The sequence below is a fragment of the Suncus etruscus genome, chromosome 4 (genome assembly GCF_024139225.1).
Source record: "Suncus etruscus isolate mSunEtr1 chromosome 4, mSunEtr1.pri.cur, whole genome shotgun sequence".
Taxonomy (NCBI): domain Eukaryota; kingdom Metazoa; phylum Chordata; class Mammalia; order Eulipotyphla; family Soricidae; genus Suncus; species Suncus etruscus.
Genome location: NC_064851.1, coordinates 121,605,040 through 121,612,384, shown reverse-complemented (window position 1 = coordinate 121,612,384; position 7,345 = coordinate 121,605,040).

Below are 7,345 nucleotides of genomic sequence, written 5' to 3'. Positions count from 1 at the left end.
CTACAAGAAGGGACCAGGAAAGCCTCGAAAGATAATATCACAAACACAAACCAGTGACCAGAAACTGATAAAGTTTATCTGGACTGTGTTTTGAAATACTCAAGAATGAAATGTTTTTACAAAGGATGATAATGTTGAGAAAGTGATATTTCTTGAAGTCAACAGATTTAATATTTAGATACTCCAGAAGACAAATGCAGTAAGAGAAAATTATAAGAAGAAATTTTTCATTCAAAACACTTTTAAATGGATAACCTATAAAATATTTTCTATTTAAATTACTATAATAATATAACATTACCATTTCCTGGCTAGTTATCTAGCTGCATTACTTGACAATGTAACAAAATGAATAAATAGCAAGATCAACACCTTTGGCTTCATTGGTTCTCAGGCCACATTATAATGAAATTATCTATTGGCTTTTTTCATATTCCATACTTAATTTTTATGGTGAAAAAATTTTATATTGGAACTTACATCATTTCACCCTGTCTTCAATTTATATCTTTTGAACATGTCATTCACAGGCCAGCAGATACATAATCTTTTCTTTTTTAAAATTAATATCTTTATTTAAACACCTTGATTACAAATATAATTGTAGTTTGGTTTCAGTCATGTAAAAAACACCCCTTTTACCAGTGCAACATTCCCATCACCAATGTTCAAAATCTCCCTCCTCCCCACCCTTCTCCTATACTCTAGACAGGCTTTCTACTCCCTCATTCATTCACATTGCTATAATAGTTCTCAGTGTAGTTATTTCTCTAACTACACTCACTACTCTTTTTGGTGAGCTTCATATTGTGAGCTGGACCTTCCAGCCCTACTCACTTTATCTCTGAGAATTATTGAAAAAATGTCTTTTATTTTTCTTAAAACCCATAGGTGAGTGAGACTATTCTGTGTCTCTCTTTCTCCCTCTGACTTATTTCACTCAGCATAATAGACTCCGTGTACATCCATGTATAGGAAAAATTTATGACTTCATCTCTCCTGACAACTGCATAATATTCCATTGTGTATATGTACCACAGTTTCTTTAGCCATTCATCTGCCGAAGGGCATCTTGGTTGTTTCCAGAATCTGTCTATTGTAAATAGTGCTGCAATGAATATAGGTGTGAGGAAAGGATTTTTGTATTGTATTTTCATGTTCCTAGGTATATCCCTAGGAGTGGCATAGCTGGATCATATGGGAGCTTAATTTACAGTTTTTGGAGGAATCTCCCTATCGCTTTCCCATAAAGGTTGGACTAGATGCATTCCCACTATTAGTGAGTAAGAGTTCCTTTCTCTCCACATCCCTGCCAGCACTGCTTGTTCTCATTCTTTGTGTTGTGTGTCAATCTCTGTGGCGTGAGATGGTACCTCATAGTAGTTTTGATTTTCATCTCCCTGATGATTAGCAATGAGGAGCATTTTTTCATGTGCCTTTTGGTCATTTGTATTTATTCTTTGACAAAGTGTCTGTTCATTTCTTCTTCCCATTTTTTTTTTATGGAATTAGATATTTTTTTTCTTGTAAAGTTCTGTCAGTGCCTTGTATATTTTGGATATTAGCCCCTTATCTGATGGGTATTGAGTGAATAGTTTCTCCCACTCATTGGATTATATACCATCTTTTTTAGAAGTTTGGTGTGTTTGTGGATTTTGTTTTTCCTTAATGTACTCCCTTCAGTTTTATTAAAATATAAAATCTTTATTTAAGCACCGTAATTACAAGCATGATTGTAGTTGGGTTTCAGTCATAACGAGAAACCCTCCCTTCACCAGTTCAGCCTTCCCACCACCAGTGCCTCCCTCCTACCTCCCCCATTCCTTCCTATATTTGAGACAGGCATTCTACTTCTCTCACTCATTAATATTCAGTTCTTCTTTTGAGTCTGGTTTTGAGTCTGTAAATTTTCTGATCTGTTGCTTATCTGTGAGGCTGTGTATCCTTCCTTCAAATTTGAATTAGAGTCTGGTTAAGTCAAGTATTCTTGGTGAGGCGTTCATTTCATTGAGTTTTTTCACATATTTTACCACTGCCTTTGATCCTGAAGGGTTGTTTGTGATAAATCTACTGTAAATCTAAGAATACATTTTTGTCTGTAATTTCCATTTTTAGATCTTGCTGCCTTAGTGTTTTATCTCTATGGTTTTTACCATTGTGTCTAGATTGTGCTTTAGGGATTTTTTTTTTTGGGGGGGGGCCACACCCGGCATTGCTCAGGGTTGACTCCTGGCTGTCTGCTCAGAAATAGCTCCTGGCAGGCACGGGGGACCATATGGGACACCGGGATTTGAACCAACCACCTTTGGTCCTGGATCGGCTGCTTGCAAGGCAAACGCCGCTGTGCTAACTCTCCGGGCCCGGGATTTTTTAAATTTTATTCTCCTTTAGATGTTATTTGTTGAGCATACAGGATATGGGTAAAAATCCCTAGAAACTTCTCAGTAATGATATCTTTGACTGTTGCTTCTTTATAGAGTTTTTCTTTGTGACCCTCTGCTAAATTAATGATTCTTTTTTTTTTTCTTCTGTTGAATTTATCCCAAAGTTCTATTTCATCTTTTAATTTATTTTGAGGCATTTATTATAAGACTCTCTCATTTTCTGTTGCTGTCTGGAGGTCCCCCTCCAGGCCCTGCTTCATCTTTGAGCTCATTGATTGTTTCAACAGTTGTTGCTCTACTGGTGATGTTTTCCAGTGAGTTTTAAATTATGTATATAAAGTTTTTCAATTCTGTCATTTCTATGTAATATTTATCAATACTGTTTACATCATTTTAATACTGTAAGTTAATAGCACCAAAATACTTAATACTTAATATGATATGAATAAAATACTTAATATTAATAAAATACTTAGTACTGATACTAAAAATGCTTGATACTTAAATTTAATTTTGTAAGTTTACATCACCAAAATAATCTGTGAGGACCTGCTAAACTAAGGGAATCAATTATATTTTAGTTTTTAGATGAGTGGCTAAAGAAACTGTGGTACATATACACAATGGAATACTATGTAGCCATCAGGAAAAATAAAGTCATGAAATTTTTCTATATATGAAAACTATTATGCTGAGTGAAATAAGTCAGAGGGAGAGAAATAGACACAGAATACTCTCACTCATTTGAGAGATTAAAAAAAGTAAAACACAGTATGGTAATAATACCAAGAGACAATAGAGATGAGAGCTTACCACGAAGCTTACCACACAAAGTAGTGAGTGCAGTTAGAGAAATATCTCCACTAACAACTATCATGTCAATGGTAATGAGTGAAAGAAATTGAATGCCTCTCAAATATAGGCAGGGGGAGAGAGGATAAGAGCAAGGGGGACATTGGTGGTAGGAATGTTGCACTAGCAAAGGGGGGTGTTCTTTTTTACAACTAAAACCCAACTACATACATGTTTGTAATCATGGTACTTAAATAAAAATATTATTATTTAAAATTATATTTTAGTTCTTCACTAATATATTTTCTTCTTTTTTCATTACTCTAGAGGAAAAAATTTTAAACCTCTCCGGTTTGCATACTTCGAGTCCACTGATAATAAAATATCTCTAAAATAATTTAATACCTATTTTTATTTCAAGCACCATGCAAGGGGAAGAGAATAGAGAATTCTTCCAGAAAGAATTCAAATTGTGGTTTAAGAACAGATAAAAGTCAGGTAGGCTTGATTCTAGTTCAGCACTGATAATCACAGGGAATCCAATCTCTCTTGTTTTTAAGTTAAGACATCTAGTTTTCATGCTTCATCTTTTGTACTTATATGCAAGCTACATGCAAACACAAAAGATGAAACATTTTGGTTCTTAAAAGGGTTTTACATATGGCATATTTTAATCATTTGAGCACTTTGCTTGTAGTAGTCTCCATATTTAATTTTTCTATATACTTTTTAGATTTTTGTTAACATGTAATATACATAAAGGACATTGTTCCTGGATACCTGTAATACTGAATTATATTTACTACATGCATGTCATGTTGTTTCTCATAATATGTTGGGCTATTTTAATTGCCTTTTACTCAAATGTTTCAATTTATTTTTCCCAATTATAGGTTTTTAAAAATTATAGTTTTTTAAAAAATAATTTAAATTTATTATTTTAATCTAATACATTGCCCAGTATTGTGATATAATAATCTTTTTCCTATTGGTGGGTTGCCTTAGGATAAAAAAATATTCCAATGCTATAATACTAGCTTATGTCACATTGTAAATAATGTTTTTTTTGTTTTTTTTTTTGTTTTTTGTTTTGTTTTGTTTTGTTTTGTTTGTATTATCCTGGTACTAGTGGCTTACTCCTGGCTCTGCTCTCAGGAATCACTCCTGGCTCTCAAGATATACAGGGTGCCAGGGATCAAATCCATGTCAGCCATAGGCAATACAAACATCCTATCCACTATATTATTACTTTAACCCCATAAAAATAGACTTTTGAGGGGCTGGAGTGGTTGCGCAAGCTGTAAGGCATCTGCCTTTTGTGCACTAGCCTAGGATGGACCCGGGTTCTATTCCCTAGCATCCCATATTGTCCCCCAAACCAGGAGCAATTTCTGAGCGCGTAGCCATGAGTAACCCCTGAGCGTCACCTGGTGTGGCCCAAAAACCAAAAAAAAAAAAAAAAAATGGCATTTGAAAGTTATGCCTTGTCTGTATGAAGTTGATTTGTGTGTGTATGTATGTTTGTGTGTGTGTGTGTGTGTGTGTGTGTGTGTGTGTGTGTGTGTGTGTGTTGGAGACAGAGAAAGAGAGGGGGAGAGAGTGAGAGGGAGAAAGAGAGAGAGTAGGCAGTGATCTCTTTTCCCCATTATATAACCAAGCATCCCAACCCACTATTAAAAGTTGTTCCTTTATCCACTGACCTGCTGTGACAGGTATTTTATTTTTTTTAACAAACTTATAGGAGAAAAATTGTGTTAATTTACAAAATATAAATTTATACTGTATATATTTTGTGGTTTGATACAGTGAATGGATGTATCAGAGAAACTAGGGGTAGAGCACACTGACAATGCTCAAGGCTGACTTCTGGTTCTGTGCTCAGGGATCACTCCTGACAGGCTTCGAGAGATCATATGTGGTTTGGAGAATCAAACCCTTGTTAGCCGCATGCCAAGCAAGTACCCTATACACTGTTCTATGGCTCTGGTCCTGGCACAAATTATTTAATCAAAACGTTCCTGCATATTGTTGCTTTACTGATCCTACCCTAATCAATAATTATACTCCACTCTAGGGTGTGAGCCTGATGATAGTATATCGGATTACTCCTTATTTGGTATTCTGCTCCCATCCTAGGGTGGTACCTGGTTCTTGTCACTAAAAGCAAGGGTCTGAGGAAGGCTGGGGCTCATTCTTCGGTTTTCTTCCACTGAGCTGTACTCCATCTTAGGAGCAGAAAGCTTTTGTGGTTTGAATTTCTTGCTTGAGCACTGGATTTCCTGAACCCATTCCTGTACCTTTTCATTGTGTGAATTCTTTTCTGCGGATCTCTACAACTGGAACTCTTCCCCCTGACCTAATCGAACAGAGGAATGGGAACTGCCTTTCCTGTCTGAGAGCTCAGTGGAAATCAAACCTTATCCAATCTCCTAGAGAACGTGACATTTCACATATTTATTCAAAATCGAGGATCTGTTGAGACACATATTTGGAAGCAAAAGTTGATGCAGGGAAAAGAACCCACACAGTGAAAAGGTACAAGAACGTGTTTAAGAACTCAAGCAAAGAATTTCATCACACATCACAGGAGCCTCAAGCTCCTAAGAAGGAAAGCAGCTTAATGGAGGAAGACTGAAGAATGAGCGCCTGCCTTCCACAGAACCCTGCTTTTATTGACAAGAACCAGGCTACACCCTAGGGTGGGAGAGGAACACCAAGTAGGAAATAATCTAATAATCCCATCACCAGATCCTACCCTAAGGTGGAATATGAATATTGATTAGGATGGGACCAGTAATCCAACTACTTCTAATCTTTATTCCTATGTAGTCTGTATCTTCTCTTGGGATCACCTTTGGTTTTCTAAAGCAAAGGGTCCCAGATTTATCTGCTCTACCACCTTCCTTTCAGAAAACAAAACAAACAAAAACAAAACAACAACAACAACAAAACTGCTCAAGGTCCCACTAAGCAGCCTGGAAATCTACCTTCTTTAAGTGAACTGAGAGAAAGTGTCTCTAGTAGTTGCACCCAAGTCTACTACTGCATTATCCCAGTACTAGTACTAGTACTAGTTTGTAGTACGGTTCTTGTAGTCTCCTATAGTAAGATTATATTGGTGTCAAATGACTTCCGTTCATAATAGTTTTATTATGCTCTTTGTAAGGGAAGTTTTACTACTTAATGATTGATTACTCTCATTCCTTTGAGAATATATTGTTAAGATCTGTATTCAGTCACTATAGGGAGATCTCTGCAATTCATTTCTCCATTGCACTTTGTCCTTTTTCTTCAGTCAGTTGTTTCTAAATTCCTTGGTCATTAGCTCTTCAGACCAGCCTTTCTTGCCTTCTTTCTCTCTTCATTTTAGCTTTTCTGTCTTTTAAATTTCCAGTCGGTTTTTCTGTTTCTTTTTCCTCTTTGTCACCATCTAAATAAATTCTTCTGCTGTGTCTTTTAGTTTGCTAATTATTTGCTTCGCTAACATGTAATCTGTTTTTAATTAAAGGCTAATTTAAAGTTTTTGGTTAGGATGCTTTTGTTTCTGAAAGTTTCAACAAGTCCTTTTTGTAACTCACTTTATTTTCTCATTCATTTTCCTTATCGTCCATAGTTCAGTTAATCATGGGGACTATTATTATTTTGTATTTGTATCTTATTATCTCAGTGTTTTGAGGTTTTGAAATCTAAGTCTTTGGGTTTTTTCCTATGCTTTGCTGCTTTCGATATCTGTAAAAATTTTACCATTTTTACAATTATTGGTGAAAATTGTTTAAGACCCTGGCTGAGAGTGTGTTTTTCCAAAGAAGATTGCGGGTATTTGAAAGCACCTTTAACCTTTAACCCAAGACAAATTTAAAATAAGATTGTAATTGGAGGCTTTATAGACCTGCTTGTGATTTCTGGCCACAAACCCATCTTATGCTTCTTAATTATTAGGACTTTTCACTTCTACCCACACAAGTTTATTGCTATATATTTCTGGTTTATGTTTTATTTTAAAGTTTCTTTAAAACAAGGACATGATTCTTTGTATCCCCTCATGGTAGTTAGATATTTCTTTTAGTTTTACTGTCCTGAGAAACCTGTACACATTGTGATTTTTGTTTGGGACACAAAAATGAGCGACTTCAACTTTTGGCAAATGTTTTCAGTTAGAGGCCACCTCC